The sequence below is a fragment of the Staurois parvus genome, unplaced genomic scaffold, assembly GCF_062004578.1.
Source record: "Staurois parvus isolate SC_StPar_1 unplaced genomic scaffold, SC_StPar_1.0 ptg000882l, whole genome shotgun sequence".
NCBI lineage: Eukaryota > Metazoa > Chordata > Amphibia > Anura > Ranidae > Staurois > Staurois parvus.
Genome location: NW_028318678.1, coordinates 2589508 through 2605096, shown reverse-complemented (window position 1 = coordinate 2605096; position 15589 = coordinate 2589508). Strand labels below are relative to the sequence as shown.

General features: G+C 43.2%; 1 protein-coding gene across 1 annotated transcript in view; it reads left to right on the top strand.

Moving 5' to 3' along the window:
• The first annotated feature begins 1246 nt into the window (after window positions 1–1246).
• Window positions 1247–15589, top strand: part of SSTR5 (somatostatin receptor 5) — a 43963-nt gene continuing 29620 nt past the window's right edge. Inside the window, exon 1 of the mRNA XM_089656037.1 lies at window positions 1247–1694. The gene's annotated coding sequence lies outside the window, so the exon portion shown is untranslated. The remainder of the gene's footprint in view (window positions 1695–15589) is intronic.

The window sequence follows — 15589 nt, the reverse complement described above, 5'->3', positions numbered from 1 at the left end:
TAGATTGCCTGTTCCATGTAAAGTGTGGTGTAGATTGCCCGTTCCATGCAGAGTGTGGTGTAGATTGCCTGTTCTCTGCAGTGTGTTGTGATTGGCAAACACATGTGCATTGTACTGTAGATTGGCCATTGTGTACACAGTATGGTAAAGATTGCCTGGCACATGTGCAGTGTGGTGTAGATTGCCTGAACATGCAAAAGTATGATATAGATTGTCCACTACATATGCAGTATGATGTAGATTGCCCAGCACACCTCACCTGAGGGAGAAAAGCGAATGCTAGTTATTTTGTATATAAAAAAAGTATATATATATATATGCACAAAATAACTGTTGCTTTCGCTTTTCTCATGTATGTATACAGTATATATATATTTATGAACATTTTTGCACAAAATAACTTGCTTTTGTTTTTTTTATGTGTTTATAATAATAATAATAATAATAATATATATATAGTACAAAATAACTTGCTTTTGTCTTTCTCATGCATTTATAATATATATTTTATATATATATATATACAGTATGTGTATGTATGTATATGTATATATATATATATATTTTTTTTGTACAAAATAACTTGCTTTTGCTTTTCTCATGTATTTATACAGTATATATATATATATATATATATATATATATATTTATATATGTAAAGATTTATTTGCGAAAGTGGTAAAAGGAAGAGGAAGGCAGAATATTAGATACAGAAGAGCGACGGTGTACTTTAACAAAACGCAGAGCAGCAGGTAAGAACGTCAAAGTCCCATTCAAGTTGACTTTAAACCTGGCAATGATTTGCATTCACCAACATTGGGGGGGGGGGGGGGAGATTTACTACAACCGAAGCGCTCAGAATCTGGGGTGCAGCCAGTCAGCTTCTGACTTCAACTTTTTCAATGGAGCTTTGAAAATAAAAGCTGGAAGCTGATTGGTTCCTGTGCAGAGCTGCCCCAGATTTTAGTAAATAACCCCCCCAGTATGGTGTACTTTTAGCCTGAGCAGATATTGGGTCTGTGTGGTATTGCCACCCACCTCTCCTCTCCCCCCTGACTGATTGGATTAGCAGGGACCTGACACACAGACTATCTAATGGAAATCCATAATCCACCTTCCCAGCTCTGTGTGGCCGGATCAGTCTCACTCTTGGCTTGACACAGGACGGACAGAGCTGAGCCAGGGAGTACTGCTGTGCATGCATGGTGTGTGTATGGGGGGGTGGGGGGGACATGAAACATTTCATATTCACATCACACAGAGAACTGACACCTATATCACCGCCTGCTAAGGAAGCAGCCACCGTTGGGATGTCAGCAGAGGAGCAGCGCACCTGGACTGCTGCGGGGAGGTGCATGAAATTCTATCGGAGCTGTTAAAGGTTTACAAAAAACAAAAAGAAGAAAGGAGGCAGCTTGTTGCCTCTGCCACACTCTTGTGGTCACGGACAATGTGAAGGCTGCTTTGTTTTCACAGAAGGCAATGACAGTCACTTCAGACTATGGGACCGGATTATAAAGCAGCCTCCAGGACTTGAATAGGGATCAGTCCTTCGCTGTCGGGCTCGGTGATCACAGGTGCGAGGCACCAATTCCCGGACTGAACGCAGGTCGGGCGCTCACCGTTCTCTCTGCACATAAAAGGCACAGCTATGGGAAAGTTACAGGACGCCACGGAGGAAGGAAAGCAGCCAGGTAAGCCAGGATCACAGAGGGGATTATTCTGTTAGAAACGTGACATTTCAGGGCAATTCTTAAACATCTCAATCTCAATTTTGATTCGGGAACTCTTTTATTACATGCATGCTTTTAATGCTACAAGTTTCAATTATCACTTATTTATTTATTTCAGGTACTTATATAGCACCATCAATTTACTCAGCGCTTTACATATATATTGTACATTCACATCAGTCCCTAACCCTCAAGGGGTGTACAATCTAAGGTCCCTAACCCTCAAGGGGTGTACAGTCTAAGGTCCCTAACCCTCAAGGGGCGTACAATCTAAGGTCCCTAACCCTCAAGGGGTGTACAATCTAAGGTCCCTAACCCTCAAGGGGTGTACAATCTAAGGTCCCTAACCCTCAAGGGGCGTACAATCTAAGGTCCCTAACCCTCAAGGGGCGTACAATCTAAGGTCCCTAACTCTTAAGGGGCGTACAATCTAAGGTCCCTAACCCTCAAGGGGTGTACAATCTAAGGTCCCTAACCCTCAAGGGGCGTACAATCTAAGGTCCCTAACTCTTAAGGGGCGTACAATCTAAGGTCTCTAACCCTCAAGGGGTGTACAATCTAAGGTCCCTAACCCTCAAGGGGCGTACAATCTAAGGTCTCTAACCCTCAAGGGGCGTACAATCTAAGGTCCCTAACCCTTAAGGGGTGTACAATCTAAGGTCCCTAACCCTCAAGGGGTGTACAATCTAAGGTCCCTAACTCACATACACATACTAGGGACAATTTAGACAGGAGCCAAGTAACCTACCAGCAGGTCTTTGGAGTGTCAGAGGAAACTGGAGTACCAGGAGGAAACCCACGCAGGCACAGGGAGAATATGCAAACTCCAGGCAGTTGGTGCCGTGGTTGGGATTTGAGCCAATGACCCTAGTACTGCCAGGCGGAAGTGCTAACCACTTAGCCACTGTGCTGCCCTTGTATATGACATACTGATTTTTCAGGAGCAATGAAAGATGCAATTGTAGGATTTCCGTGCAGAAGTCTAGGAATCTGGAGGAAATTTTAGGAAGATCTAGAAAAAAAAATTGCAATATGGAAAGAGGGTGCTGATAACCCAGCCCCCCCCCCCCCCCCCCTTTAGGATAGGTAAGCCTGGGGTCAGGTTATAGTCTGGCACAATAGTCGTGTGTTTGGCTTTTTTGGTATGGCAGTGCAAAGGGAAGGGAAGGTGTGCAAAGGGCAGGGAGGGTATGCAAAGGGAAGGGAAGGTGTGCAAAGGGCAGGAAGGGTATGCAAAGGAAAGGGAAGGTGCGCAAAGGGAAGGGAAGGTGTGTGCAAAGGGAAGGGAAGGTGTGCAAAGGGCAGAGAGGGTGTGCAAAGGGCAGGCAGGGTGTGCAAAGGGCAGGGAGGGTGTGCAAAGGGCAAGGAGGGTGTGCAAAGGGCAGGGAGGTTGTGCAAAGGGCAGGGAGGGTGTGCAAAGGGAAGGGAAGGTGTGCAAAGGGAAGGGAAGGTGTGCAAAGGGCAGGAAGGGTATGCAAAGGAAAGGGAAGGTGCGCAAAGGGAAGGGAAGGTGTGTGCAAAGGGAAGGGAAGGTGTGCAAAGGGCAGAGAGGGTGTGCAAAGGGCAGGCAGGGTGTGCAAAGGGCAGGGAGGGTGTGCAAAGGGCAAGGAGGGTGTGCAAAGGGCAGGGAGGTTGTGCAAAGGGCAGGGAGGGTGTGCAAAGGGAAGGGAAGGTGTGCAAAGGGCAGGGAAGGTGTGCAAAGGAAAGGGAGGGTATGCAAAGTGTAGGGAGGGTATGCAAAGGGAAGGGAAGGTGTGCAAAGGGCAGGGAGGGTGTGCAAAGGGTAGGGAGGGTGTGCAAAGGGAAGGGAGGGTGTGCAAAGGCAAGGGAGAATATGCACAGGGAAGGGAATGTGTGTACAAAGGGAAGGGAAGGTGTGCAAAGGGCAGGGAGGGTGTGCAAAGGGCAAAGGGCAGGGAGGGTATGCACAGGGAAGGGAAGATGTGTGCAAAGGGAAGGAAAGGTGTGCAAAGGACAGGAAGGGTATGCAAAGGGTAGGGAGGGTGTGCAAAGGAAAGGGAAACAAATGGAAATCCTTTTGCAAACCTCGTTGCACATCTGGGTTCAATGACATTAGAGCAATTTGTTATATTGTGAAGGGCTGTCAATGTACTACATGGGCTACAAAATAGCGAAATGCGTGCTATTGTGTTGCAGGGCGCTGTGTGTGCACCTGACTGTACAGAGCGTTGGAGGTGCTATTCACATGGAATGGCAATGTACATGGAGCAGGTGCATTGGCACGCAATGTAGCAGTGCTCATTGATGCTCGTGTTTTAGGGTGCATTGCCACAATGGATCAGCGTGAATGGGCACTCAAATGTCAGGCTGGAGGCTGTGAACATCAGCACTGCTCTTTGCACAGCCTATTGAATAAATCAGATACAGCCTCATTCCATGCATCGCTCCTATTCCTATTGGTACCAATACACACAGCAACCAATCAGAATCTGATCTGACCTCGGCAGACTGCTGTGGGTTACTGTATTTAAGAATGAACAGTTAGGAATGAGAACTCTGAATTAGGATGAAAGAATTATAATTTTAGTAGTTTTATATGAATTCTGCCAAACACATAGTCAGTAGGTGTGCAGCTCAGGAACTACAAGACCCAGCATGACAATGCAGTGACAGTGCAGAGTGCAGTAATCCTAAAAGTAGGTTATTGTACAAGTCAGACAGTCATAGGGTGTCAGTGCATGCTGGTACTTGTAGTTCTCCAAGTGGAAGGCAGGCTTTGCCGACACTTATTTCTACATTAGTTACAGAGCTAGGATTAGATGGCTGGAGACTAAAAGTCCCAGCAAACCTGAGAGTCAAGTCCCAGAGATCCTGGGACTTGTAGTCTTCCATTAAAGGGAAAGACAAAAAGATGGCAAAATGTATTTTATTAAAGCAGCCCGTTATGGATTCATGTGACCCTTCAGTTGTGGAACTACAAGTCTCATAAAGGAAGCCAGATGACATTTGATGGTGGAATCTACAAGTCCTGGAGTAGCTCAACAACAGATATAGAATGTGGCTACACCAGTAAGGTCCACTGGGACTTGTAGTACCACAATATCTAAACACGCTGGTAGCCTGTTGCAAAGGGTCAATGAGTAGACCTCCCAGCATTGCTATACGGCTGGATTCACACCAATACAAAATCAATGGAAACGCATCAAAACGCATGCCAACAAATGTTAATGTGCATTGTGTTTTTAAGCATGTTGCAATGCACTTTGTATTGAGGGTACCGTAGACCTTGGTGTCCTGGAGCATTGAGATAACACATTCATTAACTTTCATTTTTTCATGCATTAACCCCTTGCCGCCCACAAAAAACATATGTTCGGGGGGCAAAAGGGTGGGCTTTAATGCTCACATGCTGCACATATGCGTCATGGGGCAGCCCACGTTTCTGTGCTGAGAGCAGGCTCACTGCACGATCCCAGCACAGAGACTGAGCTGTGAAAGACAGCTCTTGTTCCAGATAATGATCAGTAGCCGGCAGGACCGGCTCCTGATCATGTGACCACTGTGACAGCCAATCACAGTGGTCATGTGAGCGACCGATTTTTCCATGTTTTCCAGTGTTTAGAACTTTTTACAAGGAAAGCCAGTGCGGGCAAGAAAGGGCTAACAAATGTTAGGGAAGCCAGTTCAAAGGAACATGCTTGCCATGCACCAAAATGTCCAAGAAAACAGACATGCATCATTCGGCAACTGAAATCATGCATTTTGGTGCACTGCAACTCTAGTGCGTTGGAGCTGCATTGCATCCGTGCTTTGGGCTGCCATTCAAAATGAATGGCACTGCAACATGCTAATGTAGGTAGAGGGCACGGAAATATATTTTGACCCCCAACATCAACACTGTTGACTCAACAGGCATTATAACACACATTGAGGTGCCTCATGACTTGAATCCAGCCTGTATCTCGATCAACCAAATTTAAGTAGTAGAAGGAGCCCGTCTAAATAATCCACTCTTGTATCTTAATAGGTAGGCTCTAGTGGACATAGTTGTTGGTAGATCTCAAAAAGATTGTCTAGTTAGATTGTAAAATGTTTGACCATCTTAATCTTCAGAGGCAAAGGTGTGAATCCAGCCTCAATCTAGGTCTACCAAAACTGGTAGTAGAAGGAGCCCACCTAAATAATCTACTCTTGTATCTCATCAGGTAGGCTGTAGTAGGATATAATTGTTGGTAGATCTCAAAAAGATTGTCTAGTTAGATTGTAAAATGTTTGGCCATCTTAATCTTCAGAGGGAAAGATGTGAATCCAGCCTCAATCTAGGTCTACCAAAACTGGTAGCAGAAGGAGCCCACCTAAATAATCCCCTATTGTATTTTATTAGGTAGGCTCTAGTGGACATAGTTGTTGGTAGATCTCAAAAAGATTGTCTAGTTAGATTGTAAAATGTTTGACCATCTTAATCTTCAGAGGCAAAGGTGTGAATCCAGCCTCAATCTAGGTCTACCAAAACTGGTAGTAGAAGGAGCCCTTCTAAATAATCTACTCTTGTATCTCATCAGGTAGGCTGTAGTAGGATATAATTGTTGGTAAATCTCAAAAAGATTATCTAGTTAGATTGTAAAATGTTTGGCCATCTTAATCTTCAGAAGGAAAGGTGTGAATCCAGCCTCAATCTAGGTCTACAAAAACTGCATAGTAGAAGGAGCCCACCTAAATAATCCACTCTTGTATCTTATCAGGTAGGCTTTAGTGGACATAGTTGTTGGTAGATCTCAAAAAGATTGTTTAGTTAGATTGCAAAATGTTTGAACATCTTAATCTTCAGAGGCAAAGGTGTGAATCCAGCCTCAATCTAGGTCTACCAAAACTGCATAGTAGAAGGAGCCCACCTAAATAATCTATTCTTTTATCTTATCAGGTAGGCTCTAGTGGACATAGTTGTTGGTAGATCTCAAAAAGATTGTCTAGTTAGATTGCAAAATGTTTGACCATCTTAATCTTCAAAGGCAAAGGTGTGAATCCAGCCTTAATCTAGGTCTACCAAAACTGCATAGTAGAAGGAGCCGCCCAACTAAATAATCTACTCTTTTATTTCATCAGGTAGGCTCTGGTGGACATAGTTTTTGGTAGATCTCAAAAAGATTGTCTAGTTAGATTGCAAAATGTTTGGCCATATTAATCTTCAGAGGCAAAGGTGTTAATCCAGCCTCAATCTAGTTCTACTAAAACTGGTAGTAGAAGGAGCCCACCTAAATAATCTCTTGTATCTCATCAGGTAGGCTGTAGTAGGATATAATTGTTGGTAGATCTCAAAGAGATTGTAAGGTATATAGGTTTTTACAAGGCATGCTGACACTTGTAGTTGTACAACGTGAACCTGCACCGTCTCAGCATTACAGATCAAGTCCAGTTGAATGTGACCAACCACTATGAGGTGGGCCCAGGGGTGGACTGACCATTTGGAAACTCGAGGGCCCGGGTCAGTAGGGGGTTCCATGAGATGCCTCTGGTACCTTTTTCATAGGCTTTTTTGAGTTTGGGCAAGGACACAGGGGCCCCATGATCCCCTATTGCCCGGGGGCCCCATGAGTTGTCAGTCCACCCCTGGGTGGACCTGCACCTTCTGCTCCTCAATATCTCTGACAGTCATATTGCCTACAACTCCTCCATATATACGTGTATAAACTCTTCCATGTTGATGGATATAATACATTGTGAGAAAATGTTATTGCATAGATTTTGAAGGAGTCCTTTCCCTTTTTTTTCTGTTGGTGTGATTTTAACCCTTGTGAGATTCAACCCCTTGTTGGAGAGTGCCTCATCTGCAGCCTGATTTCTGTTGGCAGCAAGGGGTTAAATGGCATAGGATCTCACATGTGGCTGAGCCCTAATTTAGTTTTATCGCTCTGATCGATGCGTGCGTTAGGGAATAAATTCTACCCTTATCTTTATTCGGAGAACTATATTTGTCAGGGAAGTTGATGATGATAAGCCTTTTATTGTTCCCACATCATGAAGACAAATTGGCGATTGGATGATTATAGTTTATTTATGTCGCTTGTCGTTGGGGCTCATGTATCTGCTTTTTTAATCTTTCGTTCTATCTTTTTTTTTTTGTTGCCTGATTGGCTGCCCCTGAGAGTCTTTTATCATGTTAATTATGATCTGTCTGGATGAGAAAGCTGTGGATGGGGGGATTGATATTGGTTAGACATGGACAGGAATAGGGAGGCATCCGCAACGCAGACATTCTACTCCGAAATGTGTACTGTGTGGTTATGTGTGTGTATGTGTGATTTGTATACTGTGTATAAATATGTGTTTGTGTTTTTATATATTTGTGTGATTTGTATATTATGTATAAATGTGTGTATGTGTTTTATATACATGTGTGATTTGTGCATTATGTATAAATGTGTGTATGTGTTTTATATACATGTGTGATTTGTGCATTATGTATAAATGTGTGTATGTGTTTTATATACATGTATGATTTGTGCATTATGTATAAATGTGTGTATGTGTTTTATATACATGTGTGATTTGTGCATTATGTATAAATGTGTGTTTGTGTTTTATATACATGTATGATTTGTATATTATGTATAAAATGTGTGTTTGTGTTTTATATATTTGTGTGATTTGTGCATTTTGTATAAATGTGTGTTTTTGTTCTATATACATGTGTGATTTGTATATTATGTATAAATGTGTGTTTGTGTTTTAGGTATATGTGTGTTTGTGCTTTATATACATATGTGTGCTTAAGTATATGTGTGCTTTGTGTATTCTGTATAAATGTGTGTTTGTGTTTTTATATATATATATATATATATATATATATATATATATATATGTGTGTGTACACTATGTATATGTGTGATTTGTGATATATATATATATACTGTATATGCTTGTTGGTGATTAGTGCTTTATGCATATGTGTGATTAGTGCACTATGTATATATGTGATCCCCATGCTGCATCTGTCCAATGGTAGGTACAAAGGTGGACCAGGTTGCATCGGTAACCTGGAGCTCCTAGATGAAGCCGTATCCTAGAACTGGATGTGTATGTGCCTTGTACTGTCTCACAATCCTTTCTCCATGTTGAACTCAATGTCAGATTTAAATAGATGAATAAGTTTCAGGAGCGGACTTCTTCTGACAATGCTTCTTGCCTGGCTGCACTGCTGCTCTAATGGCTTGTTTTCAATATATGGGGTTAAACCCCATGGTCAGAAATGTTAAAGAGGAGCTCTAGACGGTCAATGCAGAAGTGGGTACCTGTCAAAATTAGTTATCTGCTCCCCCAAAAGTGTCAATTCCTTACCAGGATGGGGGGGGGAGGCCTCAAAGCGATACTTCTCCTTTTGGGTGGAGCTCCGCTTTAACATCAGCCTTCTGCAGCACATAGATATGAGAGAACGACCACACTATCTGGTTATTCTCAGATGGATCCAGAGATGATCTCATCATTGTGGTGGCGGGATCCTAAGATAAGAGCCCTAGAGGTGTCTGCCTGTGCCAAAAAAGTGAGCCAGTACAGCATTTTGACTTATGAAAAAGCACTGCCAACTTGTGTTCCACTATACAATGAGGCTCCCTCAGGGGCCGGCAGATACAGTCTCATTGGACAGGGGAATGGTGGCAGTACCTTAGACATGAAGTCACAGAAAGTCAGTCCACAGCAATGTATTAAAAACTAAATCAGAGGGGAGCACAGAGGTAGTTTTTTCCCTAGCTAAGGACTCATGCACAGCTGTCAAATGCCCTTTTACAGGTGTTTGGCATTTTTTTTCTGCTCCAAAACACCTCTCTATGTGGCCTATGTGTCCATGTAAACATAGACATTTACAGGTGTTTCTGAACTCATCAAAATTGTGTTCAGAAGAGGAGTGTTTGGGCAGAAAAAAATGCCCAACTTGCCTAAAATTACATAAACGTGTCCAAAGATGCCTAAACAGTAGGTGCGTTTAGCGACTAAGAGTTCATTCATTTTAATGGACAGAATAAATTAATATTCTGGCCAATGAAATGAATGAACGCCCAAATGCTTGACGTGCCTGAATGCATGTTATATGCATTTGAAAAGGCCTATGAATAGTCATAGAAGGCATTGTGTGGCATTTCCCCTCACTGCCTATATTGTCCGACACCCGCCAAATAGAGAGGAAGCAGGGAGATTTTCTCTCACTTCCTGTTTTGTTTGACACCAGCCAAATAGAGAGGAAGCAGGGAGCATTCCTTTCACTCCTGCTATGTCTGGTGCCCTTTAAACAACCGGGAAATGGGAGATATTCTATCATAAGGAAGATTTATCTGGAAAATACACCCAAATTCCCTTCACTTCCCTTTGACTGCCCCAAGACTGGGCTTCTCTTTCCTTTTCCTCCTTCTGCTGCACCCTGTGCTACTGGAATTTCCAGTCCCATACAATGCTTGGCTTGATAGAGGCTGTCTCCTAGGGACTACACCCCCCACAGGTGGTGTTGGTGATGACTCAGGACTCTGTAGTGGTGAGCTCTTATTGAACCAGTAATGCCAATTTCCTCTAGCTTTCTGGATCTCTTCAGCTATGACCTCCATGTAAATCTGTCATCATCACCTTACTTCGCTCTGACTGCTCCAAGTCTTGGGGTTTTCTTTATTTTTCGTCTTTCTGCTGCACCCTGTTCTCCTGGGACTTGCCCTCCTATACAGTACTTGGCTTGATAGAGGTTGGGGACTACATCCCTCATAGTTCCAAGCATCTCCAAGAAGTCTTTTTCTTTCCCAATATGAGACAACTATAACAGAATGCCAACAGTAATAATCAATAACAGATAAATACATTTGTACAACACCACAAACAATGAGAAAACCAAGTGTCTCTGTACCTGAACCCTGGATATAGGGAGTCCTAACTAAAGGAGCAGTAATGGAAGCTAAAAGGTCCTTCAGTCTCTCCAAACCTCTCCCAATGGTCAGTGTAGTCTTGACCATTGGGCTCAGGAGTTCTGTGCTGGAGGGTTCAGGTCTCAGTATGTCCCAAAGCACAGGGTGCAGGTTATCAAACTATGTCACAGGTTATGGTAACGCTGTCCTTTTAAAAGGTAGGTGGGGAAGCTGTGACTCATGGTCTCGCACCACTATTCGGTCTGTTATTAGGTCTCCTCCTGATCTCTGGCACCCGAGACCAGTGGTACGAATTTTTTTGGAGTTGGTATTGACCAAAAATGTCTTTACTTTTGACAAGAAAGGTAAGAGGTATTGCCATGGGTGCTACATGTGCCCCCTCCTGTGCCTGTCTCCATTTGGGATTATGGAACAGGGAACATGTCTACACTAATCCAGTCTTTGAAAGACATATTTTGTGGGCTCGATATATTGAAGATGTGCTAGTGGCATCTGGCATGGAGGTTTACAGTTGGACAATTTGAGTCATTTACTTTTGACAAGAAAGGTAAGAGGCATTGCCATGGGTACTACATGTGCCCCCTCCTGTGCCTGTCTCCATTTGGGATTATGGAAAAGGGAACATGTCTACACTAATCCAGTCTTTGAAAGACATATTTTGTGGGCTCGATATATTGCAGATATGCTAGTGGCATCTGGCATGGAGGTTTACAGTTGGACAATTTGAGTCATTCATAACGGAGCTCAACATTAATAATAAAAACACTATTTAAAGTTGACCTGTAAGAAATTGAATTTTTAGATCTGAAATTACATAAAGTTGGTACTACAGTGGAAATACGGAGGTACTGGAAACCACTGCTGGGATTACCCTCCTCCACGCCACCAGCCATCATCCTTAGCTCCTAATCAGTAGCATTCCCACTCATGAGCAGAGATAGATGTACTGTAGATAGATGGATTTAGGGTATGAGGTTACCCTAACTCGATTCTAAAAAGAAGTAAGGGAAAAATATTGGCCAGGGGAGATTCTGGACAAGAACAGGGAACCCCAAAATCCAGCTCAACAGGCAAACATGAGAAGGACGGGAGTGGTAACTACCTACGGAACCCATCGGACTAAACTCCAGTAGGTTCTGGAAAAACACTGGCATATCCTTTTACTAGATAAAAGGTTTTTATTATCGTCCCATATGGTACTTGGCATGAGAGATGCTGTCTCCTGGGACTACATCCCCCACAGTCCCAAACGGCTGCAAGCAGTCTATTCTCTTATTGTCCCAGGCACTGGATGTGGTTTCAGTCAGCCACAGCTGCAAGTATAGCACCCAAATATCTGTGTCCTCTCACCCTCCTCTCTCTCTCCCCCGCGAAGCTGCTCCTCGCACCTTTCTGGAGCTGGGAGAGGGAATGACAGCTGAAGGTGTATGTCAGCCCAAGCCACACTGTGGGACGGAACAGTGCCGCTTCCTGGGCTACATCTTTTCTGTCGGACACTTTAGTAGAAAGTGGGGTAATTTCCCCTCATTTCCTGTACTGTCAGACGCCCATTAAATAGACAGGAAGTGGGGAAATATTCCCTTATTTCCTGTTTTATCAGATGTTCAATAATTTTGCAGAAATTGGGGAGATTTTCTCTCAATTTCTGTTTTGCCTTACTCCTAAATAGACAGGAAGTACACAAATATTCCCTCATTTCCTGTTCTGTTAGATGCCTTTTAAATAGGCAGAAAATATAGAGACTTTTCCTCATTTCCTGTTCTGTCAGATGACCAATAATTAAGACGACTTCTCTCTAGTGAGAATAGCCATAGATGTATTGAAATTTGGCCAATCCTTCCTGAACCGGTTGAATTTCGAGCCATGTTTGGCCAGCTTTTGTCAGAATGTTTATTTTTCTAATCATTAGTGGGGTCAAATCTCGATCTCAACCACAAAATCTGAAGAAGCAGAATGGGAAAGTTTTTCTAGAATGTTTGAATTTCAAACAGTGTATGTGGCTTTTGTTCAGTACAGTCCATTCATTTCAAAATCGAATGTTAAAAATAAATGAAATCTTGAACTACTTTCAAACAACATTTGACTGTTCTGTGAAATTTTGTACAAATTTTCCTATATATTTCTGTTTGAAATTTTACTAGTGCATACCCAGCGCAACCTTTGCCCGCTCAACCCATGATGAAACCATGGAAAAGTTTGGATGTTATTTGACGCCTTCATACACAATTGACCCATCTGAGTGCTGGAATGTCCCTAAAATGTCAAAAGTTGAAGCTCCAAGAGTTAACCCTGAGCCAATCAGCAGCTCCATCTCCCTCTGAATCTGTGCCAGTATCTGTACAGGACAAACCTCTTATCTGGGTTAATAATTCATGCTGCCTTGAATAATGAGATGAACTTTCCTTGGCTGAGAGCAAAGCAAATATTGGGGGATTGCTGGAGCTGGGTCAGTAGACGTTGGAGAAGCGGCAGGCGGTGTGTGTGGCAGTGGTGGAGGGGGGGTCTCTTGTATTATTTCAGCACTTGGACAGTAGCCTGGTAACACGGAATCTCAGTCAATGGGAACCTGCAGGGAATGGAGTCAATGTCTCTAGTAACTAAGCATCAACTGTCGCACCCCTTCACTACCAGAAGAAGGTGTCTCATTACATGCTTCTAGATTGACTTCGGTCTTCGGCAAGGTCTGGTCTGGCAGCTTAGTTCGAACATCAACTCACGTATTAGGAGAATGAAATACAGTTTTTGCTTCCTTTCCACAGGAATGCCTCTGCTTTGTAATGAAGGCATTCTCAGACAGATCAAAAGATGTCACTGTGGTGGCGGGCTGTTGGGGTTGACGCTTCAACGGGCTACTGAATGGTACTGAATTTACTGGGACAAACATGCCGTGACCAGAGCAACATCATTCCTAGAGTCCACACTTATAGATCTTTTCATTTCACATGATACAGTGTGAAAGGGGGCGATGAATGGCCTTCAAAATGCACTGCGTCTTATGTTTTAGTAACATTTGAAATAAAACCTCACTTTAGATTCAAATATTTTGGGTTTGGGGCATTTTGCAAGAGTAGTGAAGCACCCTCCTAACCCCCAGAAGCATGTGAGGGGACCTCCCCTGGCAGGGTGGTCTAGCTTTGGGCTAGTCCTTGGCTGACAATCGGGGATGTGTAAAAATTGGGTTCCAGTCACTTTAATGCCTTTTTAAGGATTTATACCACAAGGAGAGAGGAGTAGGGACTTCTCTTCCTTAGCACTTCTGTACTAGTAGAGAGCCATTAAGTTGAAATATACTTATCTTCTCCATAAGTCTCATCATCCATACCTTCTCCATAAGTAACTGCTGGGATCCTTCAGAAGAGTCTCCAGGCTGTCCATGAGTTCCTTGTTCCCAAAGTCACCTCTGGTACTCCATCCCAGGTATTCCCTGCTACCTTCCAGACACTCATCCTCTGTGATGCTCCTTGCATTCAGGGTTTCCACTATCTTAGTGGACAAGCAGGCGTCCAGTGGCACACTCCCAAGCTATGCAGCAGACACATGCAAAGGTCTAACTGGATCAAAATGCCCTACACACACACACACAAACCCTCCTCAGGCCATAGCCAAAGGGAACAAGAGCCCCACAAGGTCAGCCCCCAAATATTTATGCCCCCCCCAGCATGCACCACTGGCAATAAACCTTCTTGTGATTGGCCAGAGAGAACATAAATATTCATAACTCAGTATTACTGTAGCCCCTCACTCTTTTGCTAGGATCACACCGTATGTTCATTGGTTGGAGTGGATTCGAAAAATTTACTAGTTGTTCCAAAAGATAACTATATATTTCATATATATTATTGAATCAGATAGATGTGAACCCACCAAGTCAGTTCCCCCCAGTGTCATAATGCCCGCCACAGTCCCGCAGGTCCGCTATAAGTCGCTGATCGCCGCCATTACTAGTGGAAAAAAAAATTCCAGTATCTATACCGCCATTTGTAGACGCTAAAACTTTCACGTAAACCAATTCATTTACACGTATTGGGATTTTTTTTAGCAAAGACATGGAGCAGAATACATTTTGGCCTAAATTTGATTTTTAGAATTTTTTTTACTGGACACGTTTAATAGCAAAACATCGAAAATATTTTTTTTCTCAATATTGTCAGTCATTTTTTTGTTTATAGCGCAAAAAATAAAAAACGCACAGGAGATCAAGTACCACTGAAAGAAAGCTCTATTTGTGGAAAAAAAGGACGTAAATTTCATTTGGGTGCAGCGTTGCATGACCGCGCAATTGAAATAACGCAGAGCCGTATCGCAAATAATGGCCTGGTCAGGAAGGGGGGTAAATCCTCTGGAGGGCAAGTGGTTAGTCTTGTCTAATTTAAATTTAGTAAATATTTGTGTCCCTTTTTGTAAATAACGCATTAAGGGTTGGTCCACATCACGTGTAGCGTTCCTGTGAAATTTCAGCTCATTCCCATGTGATTTATTACAGTTACTTATATAGCGCCGTCAATTTACGCAGCACTTTACATATATATTGTACATTCACATCAGTCCCTAACCCTCAAGGGGCGTACAATCTAAGGTCCCTATCCCTCAAGGGGCGTACAATCTAAGGTCCCTAACCCTCAAGGGGCATACAATCTAAGGTCCCTAACCCTCAAGGGGCGTACAATCTAAGGTCCCTAACTCACATTCATACATATAAAATTTAGACAGCATGTCTTTGGAGTGTAGGAGGAAACCCATGCAGGCACAGCATGCAATCTCCAGGTGGTTGGTGCCACGGTTGGGATTCAAACCAAAGACCCTAGTGCTGTCAGGTGGAAGTCCTAACCATTTAGCCACTGTGCGATGCAATTTTGCAGCCCATTCATTTGTAATGTGTTGGTCCTGGCCCTAATATACCTGGGAACTTGCCAGATCTTGGCCAAGGATGCCAGCTTTGTGCTTACATTACATTGCTGGCTTGTTAATGGACAGGTTCAGATCTGCTGCTTTAGG